General features: G+C 37.5%; 1 protein-coding gene across 2 annotated transcripts in view; it reads right to left on the reverse strand.

Moving 5' to 3' along the window:
- Positions 1 to 17,508, reverse strand: part of elfn2b (extracellular leucine-rich repeat and fibronectin type III domain containing 2b) — an 80,804-nt gene extending 63,296 nt beyond the window's left edge. For both annotated transcript variants that reach the window (XM_078797569.1, XM_058049948.2), the window contains exon 1: positions 17,365 to 17,508. The gene's annotated coding sequence lies outside the window, so the exon portion shown is untranslated. The remainder of the gene's footprint in view (positions 1 to 17,364) is intronic.
- Positions 17,509 to 21,637: the final 4,129 nt, after the last annotated feature.

Genomic DNA, 21,637 nt, shown 5'->3' on the forward strand with positions numbered 1-21,637 from the left:
TCTGCCATAAAACAGCAACAATTGTCTATTAATATTCATTCATTCATTTTCTACCGCTTATCCTCACAAGGGTTGCGGGGGGTGCTGGAGCCTATCCCAGCTGTCTTTGGGCAAGAGGCGGGGTACACCCTGGACTGGTGGCCAGCCAATCACAGGCCACATTTTTGGAATGTGGGAGGAAACCGGAGTACCCGAAAAAAAAAACCCACATATGCACGGGGAGAACATGCAAACTCCACACAGAAATGTCCGAGTGTGGAATTGAACTTGTGTCTCCTAGCTGTGAGACATGCGCACTAACCACTCGATTGCTGTGCAACCTTCTTATAAACTTTCATTCATTCATTTTATACCGCTTGTCCTCACGAGGGTTGCAGGGGGCGCTGGAGTCTATCCCAGCTGTCTTTGGGGCGAGAGGCGGTGTACACCCTGGACTGGTGGCCAGCCAATCACAGGGCACATATAGACAAACAACCATTCACACTCACATTCATATCTATGGACAATTTGGAGTCGCTAATTAACCTAGCATGTTTTTGGAATGTGGGAGGAAACCAGAACATGCAAACTCCACACAGAGATGGCCGAGGGTGGAATTGAACTCGGGTCTCCTGGCTGTGAAGCCTGTGCGCTAACCACTCGACCTCTATGAAAGTGAAACTTAAGCCTATGCTGATAGCGTGTCTGTTTACTATCTTCTTCTCTCAGTACTTTTTTCCATGAGTTATCTGTGAGTGTTGTGCAACTTTAGTTGTGCTATGTGAGTGGCGATGTCATGTAAGCATTCCTATAGGTTGCTATTAGACTATGAGACGTTCCCAGGCTAGCTGTGAGACATAATCCGTCCAGCGTGTCCTGGGTCTTTTTTCGGAACACCTCACCAGGGAGGAGTCCTGGAGTGACTCTACTCTGGTCCCCTTCCCAAGTGGAATGGTACAATCCACCCAACCACAGCCTCAAATCGTTCCTAAGCATGAATGGTAAATAAGCTGAATTAAATAAGCCCACTAAAAGGTGAAGTGCGATGGAGTTGATCAAATGTCACTGGATGTTTGTAATCCACTAAATCCACTCAGTTTTTTTAGCCTCCAAACATCTGTCTGTCCGATCTGGGCGGGGTGGTGGTGGGGGGGCATTCAGTCTACAATCATACAGTCCGTGTCCTGACGTGTGCCCCAAAACCCATTTCAATCACACCCGACCCCCCCACCCCCTCTCTCCATCGCTATCTAAAGCGTCCCCTCTGGTTGGTTCATTTCAAGCGACACACACACACACACATGATGTGGCCTGCAACCACAGCAAAGAAGATACGGAATCACAAGGACAGGCAGACAGTGGGGGTAAATGCTCCATGAATCAGACAGGGTGGGGGGGGGGGACATCATTGGAACGGGGGACGGTTTCCAAGAATGTTGGCTTTTTTTTTTTTACACTAGAATAAACGGAAATATTATTCCTTGGGAATCAACATAAAAACATGAACAACAAACAAACATAACTGCTATAATAAAGTAAATAAAACCATATTCTTCTATTTACTTACATTTAAAAAATATTATTTGGATAAAATTACAATTATTATCTATTTGAAACAATTAAATATTTTTTTAATCAACATTTTATTTTGAATAAAATAAAATAAAATACATTTTTGTATTTGTATGAAATATTTCCTTGCCTGGCACTCTCTGCAGTTGAATAAATTAATTCAAATTTTATTTAGAATAAAATAAAATACATATGATGTATTTGTATGAAATATTTCTTCTTCTGGCACTCTCTGCAGTTGAGTAAGTGAATGCACTTGAGGACATAAAGTAAATAAAACCATATTCTTTTATTTAATTACATTTAAAAATAGTATTTATTATTATTAATAAATATTATTTATTTATTATTACAGATGTACTGCTGACCCAATATTTCTAAATATTAGTTTTTAATATTTTATGTTATGTAAATGCATTTGTCATAATTCAGGTCTTCCCCTTAATTAACATCATGCCTCTTTTTTGATGCCTGGCACTCTCTGCAGCTGAGTAAATTAATGAACTTGAGGACAGTAAATAAAACCATATTCTTTTATTTAATTACATTTAAAAATATTATTTTGATACAATTACAATTAAATATTTAAAACAATTAAATAATTTTTATCAACATTTTATTTTGCATAAATTAAAGATAAATAAAATACATATGATGTATTTGTATGAAATATTTCTTTACTTGAGTAATAATTTTAGAAATAAATTCAAATCGTTTCAAATAATAAGTCATTACAGGCGTACTGTGGACCCAATATTTCTAAATATTAATATTAATTAATATTAATGTAAAGTTTTTAATATTTTATGTTATGTAAATTTGAAAAAACTACAATTAAAATTACAATTATTAATTATTTAAAACAATTAAATAATTTTTTAATCAACATTTTATTTTGAATAAATTAAAAATTAAATAAAATACATATATGATGTATTTGTATGAAATATTTCTTTACTTGAACAATAATTATAGAAATAAATTAAATTCGTTTCAAATAACAAGTCATTACAGATGTACTGCGGCCCCACTATTTATAAATATATATTTTTTTAATTAATTTTTTGACGCCTGGCACTCTCTGCAGTTGAGTAAATGAGGACATAGAGTAAATGGATGGAATGAATGAATGAATATTAATAGACAATTGTTGCTGTTTTATGGCAGAATATGGCCTATTATTAGTAAAAACATATGTCTAAATAAAGTAAAATACAAATATTAAGCATTCAAAAGATGCATTCAAAGACACAATGATATGTAGTATTTCACACTGGTCACTAAGTGTCACTAATGTTACATTAACTGGACAATTTTCTCTTATTATGTCTACTATATCGGGTAATAAGAGTATAAAGGTGACTATAGGGGTGTTATTTCATGTCTAAAGGGCTCTAATAATGTTAAAATGTGTAGTTTAAAACAGTCTGTTTTAATGTATTCCACCTACAGGTGTACCCCGCCTCTCGCCCGAAGACAGCTGGGATAGGCTCCAGAACCCCCCGCGACCCTTGTGAGGAAAAAGCGGTAGAAAATGAATGAATGAATGAATGAACAAATATGAAGCATTCAAAAGATGCATTCAAAGACACAATGATATGTAGTATTTCACACTGGTCACTAAGTGTCACTAATGTTACATTAACTGGACAATTTTCTCTTATTATGTCTACTATATCAGGTAATAAGAGTATAAAGGTGACTATAGGGGTGTTATTTCATGTCTAAAGGGCTCTAATAATGTTAAAATGTGTACTTTAAAACAGTCTGTTTTAATGTATTCCACCCACAGGTGTACCCCGCCTCTCACCCGAAGACAGCTGGGATAGGCTCCAGCACCCCCGCGACCCTTGTGAGGATAAGCTAGAGCCCTAAGCTGATTTGTAGGCCTTTCAAGTTGTATAATCACTGACTACTTTTGCCATAGCAACGTGGTAACAAGAACCAGGAAGTAGTATTTGTGCATAAAGTTACATTAACTGGACAATTTTCTCTTATTATGTCTACTATATCGGGTAATAAGAGTATAAAGGTGACTATAGGGGTGTTATTTCATGTCTAAAGGGCTCTAATAATGTTAAAATGTGTGGATGCAGAAGATCAAATATTCATCTTCGCTCGCTCATATGAAAATGGAATGAGAGGAAGAGTGAGGGATGGATGGATGGATGAAGCGGGGGAATGACTGGACATGAGACGCCAGACATAAGAACACGGTGTGTGTGTGTGTGTGTGTGTGTGTGAGAGAGACTATTCACTAGCGATAACAACAGAGAGTGAGAAATGATTGTGCAGCACAGATGCCATATGAATCTAGGCCAGTCCAGAAAAAAACAAGGCATTATTCCAAAATCCACTTTGTGTGTGTGTGTAAGTGTGTGTGTAAGTGTGTGTGTGTGTGTGCAATGTGACTGTAGCATGGCACAATACCACTTTCTTCTTTGCTAGCTGCTTGTGCCCTTTTATTCCTCATCAGGCTTTTACAATTACAGCGCTGGATGCACGACACCCACTCACCTTCCAAACGGGTTCTGATGTTCTCGCTCACTTATTCACGCGCTTACTTTTTTTTTTTTTTTTTTTTTTTTTTTTTTTTTTTGAAGCCAACGTTGAAGCACTCCATGAGCCGTTAATAGGGGTTGAGGGGGGGGGGGGGTTGTGTGTGTAGAGGAGAGGAGAGAGGGGGGGTTGGCACAAAGGAGAGATGGTGGCAGATGGTCCTTACTGAACACGTGTACAGTTCACAACCACATACTGTAAACATAAACAGACAGGAAGAGATGCATAAATTAAAAAAAAAATGAAAAAAATAAAAATAAAAATGCATATTGTATGAGTCATGTCCTTCTTTCTCGGGAGATTCAGACCTTCCCTTTAATTAACATCATGCCTCTTTTTGACGCCTGGCACTCTCTGCAGTTGAGTAAATGAATACATATAATGTATTTGTATGAAATATTTCTTTACTTGAATAATAATTTTAGAAAAAAATTCAAATCATTTCAAATAACAAGTCATAAACATAAACAGACAGGAAGAGGCACTCTCTGCAGTTGAGTAAATATGAATACACTTGAGGACATAAAGTAAATAAACCATATTCTTTTATTTAATTACATTTAATAATTTTGATTTTGATAAAACTACAATTAAATATTTAAAACAATTATATATTTTTATCAACATTTTATTTTGAATAAATTAAAATAAATAAAATACATATAATGTATTTGTATGAAATATTTCTTTACTTGTATAATAATTTTAGAAATAAATTCAAATCATTTCAAATAACAAGTCATAAACATAAACAGGAAGGACAGGAAGAGGCACTCTCTGCAGTTGAGTAAATGAATACACTTGAGGACATAAAGTAAATAAAAACATACCCTTTTATTTAATTACATTTAAAAATATTATTTAACTATTTAAAACAATTAAATATTTTTTAAATCAACATTTTATTTGTAATAAATTAAAAATAAATAAAATACATATGATGTATTTGTATGAAATATTTCTTGACTTGTATAATAATTTTTGAAATAAATTCAAATCATTTTAAATAACAAGTCATTACAGTCGTACTGCTGACCCAATATTTCTAAATATAAAATATCAAATATTAAATATAAAAAAAAATGTCCAAATGAAGTAAAATACAAATATAAAGCATTCAGAAGATGCATTCAAAGACACAATGATATGTAGTATTCTACACCAGTCAGTAAGTGTCAGTAATGTTACATTAATGTGACAATTTTCTCTTATTATGTCTACTATATTGGTAATAAAAGTATAAAGGTGACTATAGGGGTGTTATTTCATGTCTAGAGGGCTCTAATAATGTAAAAATGTGTATTTAGAAGGTTATAAACAGGTTTTATATACTCCAACTAGAAATATATTCCATTTATAAATAAGGGCCACCCCTACCCCCCCCTCAAGTGGGGTCATGATTCAGCATTTTGTCATCATGTTTGCATTTGGAACTACCGTGTTTGTCGTGTGTCATGTTGGACAGAAAGACAGCTGGGAGACCCGGGTTCAATCCCTATGATTATATGAAAAAAAAAATTGTCTAAATGAAGTAAAATACAAATATAAAGCATTCAGAAGATGCATTCAAAGACACAATCATATGTAGTATCCTACACCAGGCAGTAAGTGTCAGTAATGTTACATTAACGGGACAATTTTCTCTTATTATGTCTACTATTTTGGTAATAAAAATATAAAGGTGACTATAGGGGTGTTATTTCATGTCTAGAGGGCTCTAATAATGTAAAAATGTGTATTTAGAAGGTTATAAACAGGTTTTCTAAACCTAACCTAACTAGAAAAATATTCCATTTATAAATAAGGGCCACCACCCCTTCCCCCCGCCCCCCCTCAGGTGGGGGGGTCATGATTCAGCATTTTGTCACCACGCTTGCACGGGGAACTACCGTGTGTGTCGTGTATCATGTTGGACAGAAAGACAGGCTCTGAATATGATCCTTTTTGTCTCCTATTGGCAAGTGCTGGGGCTTCCCGAACCGCCCCCCTTCCCCCCGCCCCCCCACACATGAAGCAAATTGACCATTTATTTAGTCCCAGCTTTTAAAATGGATTTCGCCGGCATCTGTTGGAAAAACTTGGATTATTATTACTAGAAATGAACGATATCATGACATTAGTACTATCAGGAAAATGGAAGGGGGCGGGGGGGTACCAGGGACTGGAATGAGAAGCTCTCCACAAGCTGCTCCTCCATATTGAGAGGAGCCAGATGAGTTGGCTCGGGCATCTGGGCAGGATGCCTCCCGGACATGCCTCCATTGAGGTGTTCGGAACGTCCAACTGGCAGGAAGCCGCTAGGAAGACCCGGGAAACGTTGGTGAGGGTCTGGGATGGTCTGGGAATTCCTCGGGAGTCACCACAGGAGAAGGTAGTCTGGGTTTTGGATAATCTGAACCACTGTGGCAGAAACTGGCATTGAAGTGGGGATCCCATCAGGTAAATGTACTGCGTTGTTTACTTCTCCCATTCCCATATAAATATGCAGTACTGTGCCAAAGTACATGACTCATTCGTACAACGGTGATGCAGCATCAGGAGAACATCTCGCTCAGGAATATTAACCCTTAGATGCACGAGTGACTGGACCCTACACTCTTCCATAAGTGGGTCAAAAATCACCCATACTAGAATCAATGCCTTTTTATGCCAATTTTGCCATTTTGGTTAGGAATAATCACTTGTATGATATTTAGTATTATATTTAGGACCACACAATAATAATTTAATGTTAGAAACATCTTCATTTTTCACTTTTTTACATCTTTGAAAAAGAAAATGATCCCGTACAACAATAGAAAATGTGAGGATCCATGTGTGTTGCAGAAAGGTAAGTTAAAAATGTGAATGGTATGATATCAAAAATATGATTTTTGAGGAATACCTGGAATATGAAATGATAATTTTTTTTTCATTTTGAAGATATTCCAAGAAAAAAACCTGACCGGGTCATTTTTGACCCACTTATGAAAGGTTGGGGTAGTAACACAAAAACTAAAATTTCTTAAAATGTATAAAAGATAAGTTAAAAATGTGAATGGCATGATATCAAAAATATGTTTTTTGAGGAATACCTGGAATATGAAATGATAATTATTTTTCATTTTGAAGATATTCCAAGAAAAAAACCTGACCGGGTCATTTTTGACCCACTTATGGAAGGTTGGGGTAGTAACACAAAAACTAAAATTTCTTAAAATTTATAAAAGATAGTTAAAAATGTGAATGGCATGATATCAAAAATACCTGGAATATGAAATGATAAAAAATTTTCATTATGAAGATATTTCAAGAAAACAACCTGACCGGGTCATTTTTGACCCACTTATCGAAGGTTGGGGTAGTAACACAAAAACTCAAATTTCTTAAAATGTATAAAAGATAAGTTAAAAATCTGAATGGCATGATATCAAAAACATGTTTTTTGAGGAATACCTGGAATATGAAATGATAAAACATTTTCATTACAAAGATATTTCAAGAAAACAACCTGACCGGGTCATTTTTGACCCACTTATGGAAGGTTGGGGTAGTAACACAAAAACTAAAATTTCTTAAAATTTATAAAAAATAAGTTAAAAATGTGAATGATATCAAAAATATCTGGAATATGAAATGATAAAAAATGTTCATTATGAAGATATTTCAAGAAAACAACCTGACCGGGTCATTTTTGACCCACTTATGCATCTAAGGGTTAACGCCGGACCAAGGGAGAACTGGGGATTGAACTTGCAGTCTTCCAAAAGCGAGCCCTTTTATCTATTCATTGGTCAGAGTCTCGGCTTTGAAAGTCTCCAGTTATCACGGCAAATAGGCTCATTGACAAAACGAGACTTTTCAACGGGTTGATGGGTTTCCACTCATCTCCGCTCTTCAAGCCCTCGAGCAAAGCCAATAAAACAGCAGGCCGTCTTTCCGTCTTCTCATGACAAGTTATTGCCGTCCGCTTCTCTCAAACCTCATCAGCGTATCACTGTCGACCACGACTCTCCTTCTCCGTCTTGGCCCGAGGGAGGGCCCTCCTCCCACGGGCTCCTTGCAGCGAGGGAGGGACTCGTGTTGTGAAACATGGCGGTGGTATTGATCGCACTGCAACAGCTGGTAGGCTGAAAGTGAGCACGGCGAGGGTGAGGTGTGGAGGAGTGAGAAAGTGTGAACGCTTCCCGAGGGTTATCCTTCTCTGCGTCTTTGCATAATCCCTCCTGGTGGATACGGGAATCGATGCACAGGGCGTGCCTCGGATTGGTGGGCCAACTGGTGACCCTGTTGAATGTGGGAGCAGAAAGAACTGCAAACATGGAGGATGCAGGATGAAAAAAATTTTAATAATGCAAATAATACATTTTTAAAATTAATTATTTGTTTTTTACTGATAACTTAAATTGAATAAAATTGAAAGCATTTTAAATTGAATTAAATTGAATTAAAACTAATTTAAAAATGTGTTTACAAGGTGGAATTAAACAGTGGAATAAACAGGATTCCTCATTTATAAATAAAATATTTTTGCAGTTAGACCATAAAAACCTGTTTTTTTTTAACATTACTAGAGCCCTCTAGAAATTAAATAACACCCCTATAGTCGCCTTCACACTTGCGTTATAGTGTATAGTGTATATAGTAGACATAATAAGACACAATATATGGAGGAACATGAAATCCACCACGGATGACGGATGAAAAAATTACTGCTATTAATAACTTAAATTGAATAAAACTAAAGGCATTTTAAATGTAATTAAATGGAATTAAATTGAATTAAAACTAATAAAAAATAATGTGTTTACAAAGTTGGAATACAGTGGAATAAAAGGATTCCTCATTTATAAATAAAATATTTTTGCGTTTTTTTTTAACATTATAAGAGCCCTCCAGAAATTTAATAACACCCCTATAGTCGCCTTTACACTTGCATTACCCAATATAGTAAACATACAATATATGGAGGAACATGAACTCCACCAGGGATAAAAAAAAAATGTAAATAATGCAAATAATACATTTTAAAAATTCATTATTTGGTTTTACTGATTAAAATTAAATAAAATTGAAGGTATTTTAAATTGAATTAAATGTAATTAAAACTAATAAAACATAATGTGTTCATGAAGTGGAATTAAACAGTAGAATAAACAGGATTCCTCATTTATAAATAAAATATATTTGCCGTTAGACCATAAAAAACATGTTTTTAAACATTATTAGAGCTCTCTAGAAATGAGATAACAACCCTATAGTCAACTTTACACTCGCATTACCCAATATAGTAGACATAATAAGACACAATATATAGAAGAACATGAACTCCAGCAGGGATGAAGGATGAAAAAAAAAATACTACTATTAATAACTTAAATTGAATAGAACTAAAGGGATTTTAAATGTAATTAAATTGAATTAAAACTAAAAAATAATGTGTTTACGAAGTGGAATAAACAGAATTCTTCATTGATAAATAAAATATTTTAGCAGTTTTTTAACATTATGAGAGCCCTCCGGAAATGAAATAACACCCCTATAGTCAACTTTACACTTGCATTACCCAATATAGTAGACATAATAAGAAACAATATATAGAAGAACATGAACTCCAGCAGGGATGAAGGATGAAAAAAAAATACTACTATTAATAACTTCAATTGAATACAACTAAAGGGATTTTAAATGTAATTAAATTGAATTAAAACTAAAAAATAATGTGTTAACAAAGTGGAATAAACAGAATTCTTCATATAGAAATAAAATATTTTAGCAGTTTTTTTAACATTATGAGAGCCCTCCAGAAATGAAATAACACCCCTATAGTCAACTTTACACTTGCATTACCCAATATAGTAGACATAATAAGAAACAATATATAGAAGAACATGAACTCCAGCAGGGATGAAGGATGAAAAAAAAATACTACTATTAATAACTTCAATTGAATACAACTAAAGGGATTTTAAATGTAATTAAATTGAATTAAAACTAAAAAATAATGTGTTTATGAAGTAGAATAAACAGAATTCTTCATTGATAAATAAAATATTTTAGCAGTTTTTTAACATTATTAGAGCTCTCTAGAAATGAGATAACACCCCTATAGTCAACTTTAATACAACTAAAGGGATTTTAAATGTAATTAAATTGAATTAAAACTAAAAAATAATGTGTTTACGAAGTGGAATAAACAGAATTCTTCATTGATAAATAAAATATTTTAGCAGTTTTTTAAACATTATGAGAGCCCTCCAGAAATGAAATAACACCCCTATAGTCAACTTTACACTTGCATTACCCAATATAGTAGACATAATAAGACACAATATATAGAAGAACATGAACTCCAGCAGGGATGAAGGATGAAAAAAAAATACTACTATTAATGTAATTAAATTGAATTAAAACTAAAAAATAATGTGTTTACGAAGTGGAATAAACAGAATTCTTCATTGATAAATAAAATATTTTAGCAGTTTTTTAACATTATGAGAGCCCTCCAGAAATGAAATAACACCCCTATAGTCAACTTTCCACTTGCATTACCCAATATAGTAGACATAATAAGACCCAATATCGACTCACATGTTAGCATTGACATCAATGTAACATTACTGACACCTAGTGGCCAGTCTAAAAACCTTTGAATGCATCTTCTGAAGGCCTTATATTTATAGTTAGTTCATTTCGTCATTCCTATGCTTGAAAATGCTTAATTCCGGTAAAAGAATATGTACAATTGGAAGCGCTAAATGCCAAGGGATTAAAAAAAATGTCTTATTGTCTTTTTCTGTGCATCAATAATCAATAATCAATAATGAGAATAAGACAAGCACAACCTTTGGTTACAATATAGGTCTAAAAATGGAGTCAATGAGCCGATGGTGCAAGTATTTGCATGGCCTTTATGCGGCCACCTGACTAATCACAATGTGCTGTAGTAGCGCTAATGACCCGCTAAATCTGCTCTTTAATTCAATTGACCCGGGGCGTTCTTTTGTGAATTAATTAGGTCACCAAAGCCCAACGTGTCTCGACCTCTGACTGTCAAGGTCAGGCCTCTTTAACAGCTCCAATCACGCTGCCTAACAAACCATTTTTTTTTTTTAACTAGGAAGGTACTCTGTCTAGTGTACGATTCCACCAGCCAATCACAGGGCACATATAGACAAACAACCATTCACACTCACATTCATACCTATGGACAATTTGGAGTCGCCAATTAACCTAGCATGCATGTTGTTGGAATAATTTTACTTTATTTTAGTTTTATTGTGTGCAAGATTCATTGTTGTACGCCCCCCCCCCAAGTGCACATTCACTCATTTTCTACCGCTTATCCTCACAAGGGTCATGGGTATGCTGGAGCCTATCCCAGCTGTCTTCGGGGCAAGAGGCGGGGTACACCCTGGACTGGTGGCCAGCCAATCACAGGGCACATATAGACAAACAACCATTCACACTCACATTCATACCTATGGACAATTTGGAGTCGCTAATTAACCTAGCATGCATGTTGTTGGAATAATTTTACTTTATTTTAGTTTTATTGTGTGCAAGATTCATTGTTGTACCCCCCCCCCCCCCCCAAGTGCACATTCATTCATTTTCTACCGCTTATCCTCATGGGTATGCTGGAGTCTATTCCAGCTGTCTTCAGGTCACCAGACAATCCAATCACAGGGCACATATAGACAAACAACCATTCACACTCACATTCATACCTATGGACAATTTGGAGTCGCTAATTAACCTAGCATGTTTTTGGAATGTGGGAGGAAACCGGAGTACCCGGAGAAAACTCACACATGCACTGGGAGAACATGCAAACTCCACACAGAGATAGCCCAGGGCGGAATTGAACACAGGTCTCCTAGCTGTGAGGTCTGTGCGCTAACCACTTGTCCCCCGTGCAGCCAAAGGGGATCCATTCAAGAGAAAATGGCTTTACCCTCGTCTTCAGGAGTCACATTTATTTACAGTTAGCCTCAAATTTGTTTCTTATAAACTTAAGAAGCTAAAAATGTACCACTTCCTCACAGAATAGGAGAAGCATTTTTCACTCTACGAGGTCAGACATGTTATGGCTGATTTAGTTTGTTTTCATTTCATCTCCAGCCTTTGTACATGTCAACATGCTCACCTATACAGAGAATCCCCACTATGATGTCAGCTGGGCCTTTTGTGGTAGGGCTGAAATGCTGTGGAAATCTTTTTTTTTGAGGGGATTATGTCCATTTCATGGCAAAGAGTGTATTTGCAATTAAATAGTATTCATCTTATCACCTTTCATAACTTTCTGGACTATATGCAAATTTTCTTTCAAATAACTTTATGTGTAGTTTTTTGCTAAATCCTGCAAACTAACAAGCAATCTGGTTTGAGATACTTGTTTCCTTTTTCTGCTTCACTTTGTCATAGATTCTGCTCCTACCCCATGTTTTTTTTTTTTTTTTTTTCCACGGCACAGCATCCATCACCTCTCAGGAGCACCCCCGACAGACACCGCAATGGATTCCCTGAATTATGGCTAACATAGTTCAATACCCTTCTGATGAACTAAAGATTACAGAGAAACAAGGCAGCGGGTTTGCAAGGTAGGTGGTCATTATTCAGGTCTCCCCGGCCTGCCTCTTTTTACTGATTCCCCCCACCCCCCCCCCACCACCGACCCTATTCCCTGCCGCCACTACACCACTACACCACTGATCTGTGATTGCAATTGATCGGAGACTGCTCATCATTCCTCGGAGAGCAACATCGGGAAGCATCGACATCAGGAGGAAAGGTCTAGCTGGAGATAAACAGAATGGGACAAATGAATGCGGGGATGAGGAGGAGAGGGGGGGGGGTCTTGCGGAAATGAAGAGAGAAATGATGTGGGGAGGCGGGGCATGGTTAGCATTCCTACTGTAGCGCCTTCATTCAAGTGGGTGTGGCCAGTGATGGATGGCGGCCTGTGATGCGAGGGTCTTAGGAGGGGATTTGAGTATCGACTGGAGCGGAAGCTAATTTACTACACTGTAGAAGAGATGAGACTCGCGTACAAATGATGAACTATCGATCAGGGCGAACCTCATGTTGACCACCGTTTCTATTTCATGTTGTTTTCACCTCTAAATAAAGTAGTGCACGGTGGTGGAGTGGTTAGCATGCAGGTCTCACAGTTCGGAAACCCGAGTTCAATTCCACCCTCGGCCATCTCTGGGTTTTCTCCGGGTACTCCGGTTTTCATCCCACATTCCAAAAACATGCTAGGTTAATTAGCGACTCCAAATTGTCCATAGGTATGAATGTGAGTGTGAATGGTTGTTTGTCTATATGTGCCCTGTGATTGGCTGGCCACCAGTCCAGGGTGTACCCCGCCTCTCGCTTGAAGACAGCTGGGATAGGCTCCAGCATTCCCATGACCCTCATAAGAATAAGCGCTAGAAAATGAATGAATGAATGTGCACTTGGGGGGGGACGTACAACAATGAATCTCGCACACAATAAAACTAAAATAAAGTAAAATTATTCCAACAACATGCATGTTAGGTTAATTGGTGACTCCAAATTGTCCATAGGTATGAATGTGAGTGTGAATGGTTGTTTGTCTATATGTGCCCTGTGACAGGACAAAAATTGTGAAATCAGGTGAAAAAGTGCTAAATTTTGGAGATTTTTAAAAAATTATTATTTTATTTTTAGAAAAAAAAATTGCAGGAATAAAGTTGCTTTTTGTCTTGTTATTGTTATTATCAATGTAAATTATCCTTGGAATATTCAGATTTTTTTTCCTCATAAAATTGCCAATTTTTCTTTACTTTTTTTTGCAATATTAGCATTTTTTTCTCTCTCTTTTTTTTACTTGTGGTAATAATCCAAATTTTACCGTATTTGCTGAAAATGTGTTTTTATCACATTCAAACTTTTTTGGGGTGGGGGGGGCGTACAACAATGAATCTCGCACACAATAAAACTAAAATAAAGTAAAATTATTCCAACAACATGCATGTTAGGTTAATTGGTGACTCCAAATTGTCCATAGGTATGAATGTGAGTGTGAATGGTTGTTTGTCTATATGTGCCCTGTGACAGGACAAAAATTGTGAAATCAGGTGAAAAAGTGCTAAATTTTGGAGATTTTTAAAAAATTATTATTTTATTTTTAGAAAAAAAAATTGCAGGAATAAAGTTGCTTTTTGTCTTGTTATTGTTATTATCAATGTAAATTATCTTTGGAATATTCAGATTTTTTTTCCTCATAAAATTACCAATTTTTCTTTTCTTTTTTTTTGCTATATTAGCATTTTTTTCTCTCTCTTTTTTTTTACTTCTGGTAATAATACAAATTTTACCGTATTTGCTGAAAATGTGTTTTTATCACATTCAAACTTTTCGTCCATAGGTATGAATGTGAGTGTGAATGGTCGTTTGTCTATATGTGGGATAGGCTCCAGCACCCCCCTGTCTCTTGTGAGGATAAGCGATAGAAAATGAAGGAATGAATTAATTTGCACTTGGGGGTGGGGGGGGGGGGCGTACAACAATGAATCTCGCACACAATAAAACTAAAATAAAGTAAAATTATTTCAACAACATGCATGCTAGGTTAATTGGCGACTCCAAATTGTCCATAGGTATGAATGTGAGTGTGAATGGTTGTTTGTCTATATGTGCCCTGTGATTGGCTGGCCACCAGTCCAGGGTGTACCCCGCCTCTCGCCCCGAAGACAGCTGGGATAGGCTGAAACTGAGCCTAGCTGTCCAGTGCTAATTGATGAGATAAGAAGACGCCTCCACAAATCAAGATTCTTTCCCAGATTGAAAACAACAACCTCATCAGAAGCACGACGGAAACAGTCAGGAGGGCGACAATGCTTTCCAGCACAACAGGGCAGGAGACGTGAGGGTTGGGTGTGAAACTTCACACCACCGTCCTTCTATCCAGGCATTCTCTTCCACGCTTACAGGTGTCATGCCGGCTGCTACTACCACTGAAGGCGGAATACTGACAGGGCGACTTGGACTTATGCAGAACACGGATCTTGGAAAAAGTGAGGCAGCCAAATAATAATCCCCTTTCCACTTTTCAGGAACTTTACACGGTTTTGTTTTTAAAATGATTTAAAACCTCAAAACCCAGTCTTCAAATATATTTTATAATAATATAAAATATTACAATTACATTTAAATAGATATATATATACTGTATTTATTTATTTTACATTTTAAATATTTTTAAATAAATGTAATAAATAGATTTTATTGATTGATTTTAAAATCTTAAAACAACTAATAATTACTTTAGAGTTTATATTTTACAAATAAAATCATTTTGTTTCATTATTATTGATTAATTAATTAATTTAAATTAACCAATGTATTTATTTTACATAATGTTAATATTTGTATACATTTTATTATTCATTTTAAAATATTAAAAGAAAAATAATGTATATATTAATTAAAAATAAAGATATATTTCCTTAAATAAACAATTCATATTTTTTAAATCTTAAAACAACATTTTAAATATTTTTAAATAAATGTAAAAAATAGATTTTATTGATTGATTTTAAAATCTTAAAACAACTAATAATTACTTTAAAGTTTAGGTTTTACAAATAAAATAATTTTGTTTTATTATTATTAATTAATTAAAAATTAATCAATGTATTTATTTTACATAATGTTAATATTTTTATATATTTTATTATTCATTTTAAAATATTACAATAAAAATAATGTATATATTAATTAAAAATAAATATATATTTCCTTAAATAAATAATTCATAAATTTTTATTGTTATTTTTTTAATCTTAAAACAACAAATAATTACTTTGGAGTTGGAATTTTTGTACAAATAAAATTAATTAATTGATTATTGTTAATTAATTAATTTAAATAAATCAATGTACTTATTTTACATCATGTTAATATTTTTACACATTTTAGTTATTCATTTTTAAATATTTTATATATATTTTAAATATATTTTAAATAATTAAAAATAAATATATATTTCAATAATAAATATTAAATATTTTAAAAATAAACAATTATTAAATTTTGACTTTTTTATTTTTAAATAAAAAAAATATTGACTCAAAAATGAATGAAAAACGTTGCTCTCGTGTTGCATCTCATTAGGTGTACCCAACTGCAGCAAAGACACGCCACTCTATTGTGCCCCATCCGCCCCCCCCCCCCACGCCCCCCCCACCCCAACACAAATGACTAATGTGATCAGAAGATCTAATCTGATCAAGCATGCATGAGCATATTCAAGCATGCAACGGCCCCCCAACATGAGGCGGTGGTAGTGTGGGTAATGTGGGTGTGTGGGTGTGTACATCCTGCCAACATGCTGGCTCAGCACTGTGCGCTATCCAAGGTGCTGAAGTTTCCCCACTGCGTTCCATCCACACAGTACATCCATCACGTACGTGTCACTGTGGTACAAATCAAAAAAAGAATCTGAAGGCAAATAATTCCTCAGCTTTTTTTTTTTTTTTTTTTACTGCGGTCCAACCTGCCTTCCAGTCCCCCCCCTCCAAAAAAAAAAAAAAAAAAAAACCTAACAAAGCTGTGTGGGCGGAATCTGTGCGCTCTGTGTTCGGACACTGTTGCTGCCAGTGGCGGGGAATCTCAATCTCTCACTCACATGCACACCATCGTGCACGCACATGGGAGTGCTCAAAAGCAGCTGACACCCAAGCCCATATTGCAGGTGAAGTGTGTGTGTGTGTGTGTGTAAAAAAAAACAGCACTGTAGACCTGGGCCATTCACACACACACACACACACACACACACATGCACACACTGGCAGTTTTATCCCCTGCGTGATTCCTCCCACGACTCTAAATCCCTCTTGCACATCTGGCCATGGCGCAGCCCGTCCAATCTTTCTTTCCCTGCAGACCCGTCCCCCCCCCCACCCGCCCGCCTCCCCTTGTCAGACTCCTTCACGTTCCTCACTTTAAATCAATGCCCATTTTAACCCCGCATTATAAATCCACACATGCTCCAATCAACAGCAAGTGTAGCGGAACCCACAGCGAGGAAGAATCCCACATGGGTTAAGTCACTGGACCACTCATTCAAAAACACAAAAAACCCCATCTGTAAGGGGTGGCAAAACATCCAAATACTGCAGGAACATGGAGACAGCTCAAGCCAAAAGGGAGCGACACTCTCAAGTGCAGGATCATGATCCCCCAACAAGGCTTTCAACATTTTATTCCACATTAAAAAAGGAGTAGATTTTAGCCGCACGGTACCTTTGACTTGCTTCCACCTCAAAATTGTGCGTGCGTTGGACTGAAGCAAAAGAGATTATTCTCCGTTTTCTCGTCCGCCGTAACGTCGCAGGCTCGGCAGCAGCAGCAGAAGCGGCGGCGGCAGCGGTAGCAGCGCGGGAGAAGATGACTGAGGGAGAGAGAGATGGAGGAAAAAAAAGGGAGGGAGCGAGAGCTAGAGAGAGACCTTTTGCATATGACAGTGGAGCCAAACTGCATTGGATGGCTGCCTTCTTTTCCTTATGCTATGCTAGTAATATGCAGGGAAAATAGCATTCATTCATATATTTTCCATTGTCCTTATTAGGGTCACTGGTAAGCTGGAGCCTATCCCAGCTGTCTTCAAGCGAGAGGCGAGGTACACCCTGGACTGGTGGCCAGCCAATCACAGAGCACATATAGACAAACAACCATTCACACTCACATTCATATCTATGGACAATTTGTTGTTTGAATAATTTTACTTTATTTTAGTTTTATTGTGTGCAAGGCTCATTGTTGTACTTTGTATAAAAAATGTTGAAATATAATTATTCCTGTTTTGTCCCCTCTCCCCCCAAGTGCACATTCATTCATTTTCTACCGCTTATTCTCACGAGAGTCATTTGTATGCTGGAGCCTATCCCGGCTGTCTTCAGGCAAGAGGCGGGGTACACCTTGGACTGGTGGCCAGCCAATCACAGGGCACATATAGACAAACAACCATTCACACTCACATTCATACCTATGGACAATTTGGAGTCGCTAATTAACCTAGCATGCATGTAATTTTACTTTATTTTAGTTTTATTGTATGCGAGACACATTTTTGTACTTACTATGGAAAATGTTGTAATAGAATAATTCCTGTTTTGTTCGTCCCCCCCCCAAGTGCACATTCATTCATTTTTTACCGCTTATCCTCACAAGGGTCATGGGTATGCTGGAGCCTATCCCAACTGTCTTTAGGGCGAGAGGCGGGGTACACCCCTGGACTGGTGGCCAGCCAATCACAGGGCACATATAGACAAACAACCATTCACACTCACATTCATACCTATGGATAATTTGGAGTTGCCAATTAACCTAGCATGCATGTTGTTGGAATAATTTTACTTTATTTTAGTTTTATTGTGTGCGAGATTCATTGTTGTACGCCCCCCCCAAGTGCACATTGATTTATTCATTCATTCATTTTCAACCGCTTATCCTCACGAGGGTCATTTGTATGCTGGAGCCTATCCCAGCTGTCTTTAGGGCGAGAGGCGGGGTACACCCTGGACTGGTGGCCAGCCAATCACAGGGCACATATAGACAAACAACCATTCACACTCACATTCATACCTATGGACAATTTGTTGTTTGAATAATTTTACTTTATTTTTAGTTTTATTGTGTAAGACTTTGTACTTTTTTGAAATGTGGGAGGAAACCGGAGTACCCGGAGAAAACCCACGCAAGCTCCACACAGAGATGCCCAAAGGTGGAGGAATTGAACTCTTGTCTCCTAGCTGTGAGGCCTGCATGCTAACCACTCGCCCAATGACCAAAATACAGTAAAATGCTCCATTCAAGTGCGTACAAATGCTGTGTAATTGAGAGTTATGAGCAGTAAAAGAAGCCTCATTGTGCCTGTTTTGTATCTTGAAGGTGTGATCATCCTCAATTAACACTCCCTCATTCTCATTTCTCACTTCTTTTTTTTTTTTTTTTACCGTCCCCACATTGTTCCTCGCAGCTGAAAACGTGCACGCGCAAAAGCCACATGTGCACAGCTCATTAACTCCATTGCCTGTTTTTTTTTTCTTCGCCGATGGAGGACTCTTTGCTCCAGAGACCAGGCGCCGACCGTACTGAAACTCTCATTAATATTTTCTGGTTATCAGCGCTTGAAGTGTTAAAGCAAAAGAACAATGGCTTGTCTTGGCATGACGCTGGACAAAGATGGAATCTATTTCCTGTTACGGGGAGGACGTGAGGTCATGTGATGAGGTGCGAAGTGGTTGGAGGTCCAATAGGCCATACTGTTGTGTTTCTCATACAGCTGTGACATAACAGCCATGATTTCATTGATGTGCGAACAGCTGAGTCATACTCGGAACTTGTGAAAGGCATGCCCTTATCATCCCGGCTGTATACGGTACATTTGTCTAAAATAGGAGCTGTTATTGTTCCGTGTCCAAACAACATATGATGAATCCACGGCATCATTAAGTTAACGTTCATGAGCGGTTAGCGCGCAGGCCTCACAGCTAGGAGACCCAAGTTCAATTCCCAACCTCGACCATCTCTGGGTTTTCTCCTCGGGTACTCCGGTTTCCTCCCACATTCCAAAAACATGCTAGGTTAATTGGCGACTCCAAATTGTCCATAGGTATGAATGTGAGTGTGAATGGTTGTTTGTCTATATGTGCCCTGTGATTGGCTGGCCACCAGTCCAGGTTGTACCCCGCCTCTTGCTTGAAGACAGTTGGGATAGGCTCCAGCATACCCATGACCTTTGTGAGGACAAGCGGTAGAAAATGAATGAATGTGCACTTGGGGGGGGGCGTACAACAATGAATCTTGCACACAATAAAACTAAAATAAAGTAAAATTATTCCAACAACATGCATGCTAGGTTAATTGGCGACTCCAAATTGTCCATAGGTATGAATGTGAGTGTGAATGGTTGTTTGTCTATATGTGCCCTGTGATTGGCTGGCCACCAGTCCAGGGTGTACCCCGCCTCTTGCTTGAAGACAGTTGGGATAGGCTCCAGCATACCCATGACCTTTGTGAGGATAAGCGGTAGAAAATTAATGAATGAATGTACACTTGGGGGGGGCGTACAACAATGAATCTCGCACACAATAAAACTAAAATAAAGTAAAATTATTCCAACAACATGCATGCTAGGTTAATTGGCGACTCCAAATTGTCCATAGGTATGAATGTGAGTGTGAATGGTTGTTTGTCTATATGTGCCCTGTGATTGGCTGGCCACCAGTCCAGGGTGTACCCCGCCTCTCGCCCCAAGACAGCTGGGATAGGCTCCAGCACCCACTGCGAACCCACCTACAATCATAGCTAATCCCATTCAGCCTAATGTTAAAATAAGAATCAATGATAAACAATGAATTTTGAGGAAAGTTCATGTCTTACTTTTAATTACTTGCCATAAAAAAAACAAGACAACATTTTGTTGTAAAATAACCCAGCAAATCCTAATCAACCAAAAAATGAAGTTTTTAGAGCCCGAAATTGAAACTCTACGAGGTGTGCACAAGTGGCGCCCTCTGACACACGAGGAGCGAGGAATCTGCGAGGAAGATCAGGCTATGCTGATAGACTCAATTCTTAGTCATCATCATCATCATCATCATCATCATCACCTTCCACACCTGAAGAAAACATCCCACACGTGTTAGAGAAGCTGAAAGATGTCTTTGGACTCCACGGCCGCTCCTGACGGCGGCAGGACCGTTTACCACGAGAGGCATCACGGCAACACACTGGCCTCACGACTCTTGTGCTGCCAGTGTGTTTCCATGGTAACCAAGTGTAGTATTGTGAAGAGAAGCAAACGAGACAGAGAGACATGGATGCCAACGCTCGGCTCCGTAGTCCCTCGCTGCCTGGCTCCCTGTTTAGAAATATCACGTCAAAAACATTCCAACGCCGTCCAAAACATTTCATTCAAGGCTTTTTCAATACGCAACATGGCTGTCACTCATGGAGATGGAGAAGATGCAAACTCAAGAAGAACAAGTTGGCTTTTATAAAGGCCATTAAAGGTCCCGTGACTTCATCTTGCATCCTGTGGGGACTTAAATTCATTCATTCATTCATTTTCTACCGCTTATCCTCACCAGGGTTGAGAGGGTGCTGGAGCCTATCCCAGCTGTCTTCAGGCGAGAGGCGGGGTACACCCTGGACTGGTGGCCAGCCAATCACAGAGCTTATCTGACACATTTGTCGGTTAAATAAAAGGCAAATAAAGTAAAATAATTTTCATTTTATTTTCAAAAAGTACATATAATGCCATTTTTTTATCCTCACAAGGGTTGAGGGGTGCTGGAGCCTATCCCAGCTGTCTTTGGGCGAGAGGCGAGGTACACCCTGGACTGGTCGCCAGCCAATCACAAGGCTGATCTGACACATTTGTAGGTTAAATAAAAGGAAAATAAAGTAAAATAAAATGTTTTCATTTTTAAAAACTACATATAATGCAATTTTTTATCCTCACGAGGGTCGCGGGGGTGCTGGAGCCTATCCCAGCTGTCTTAGGACAAGA

Source organism: Doryrhamphus excisus, linkage group LG16, assembly GCF_037039965.1.
Source record: "Doryrhamphus excisus strain RoL-2023G ecotype Guam linkage group LG16, RoL_Dexc_Guam_v1.1, whole genome shotgun sequence".
Taxonomy (NCBI): Eukaryota; Metazoa; Chordata; class Actinopteri; order Syngnathiformes; family Syngnathidae; genus Doryrhamphus; species Doryrhamphus excisus.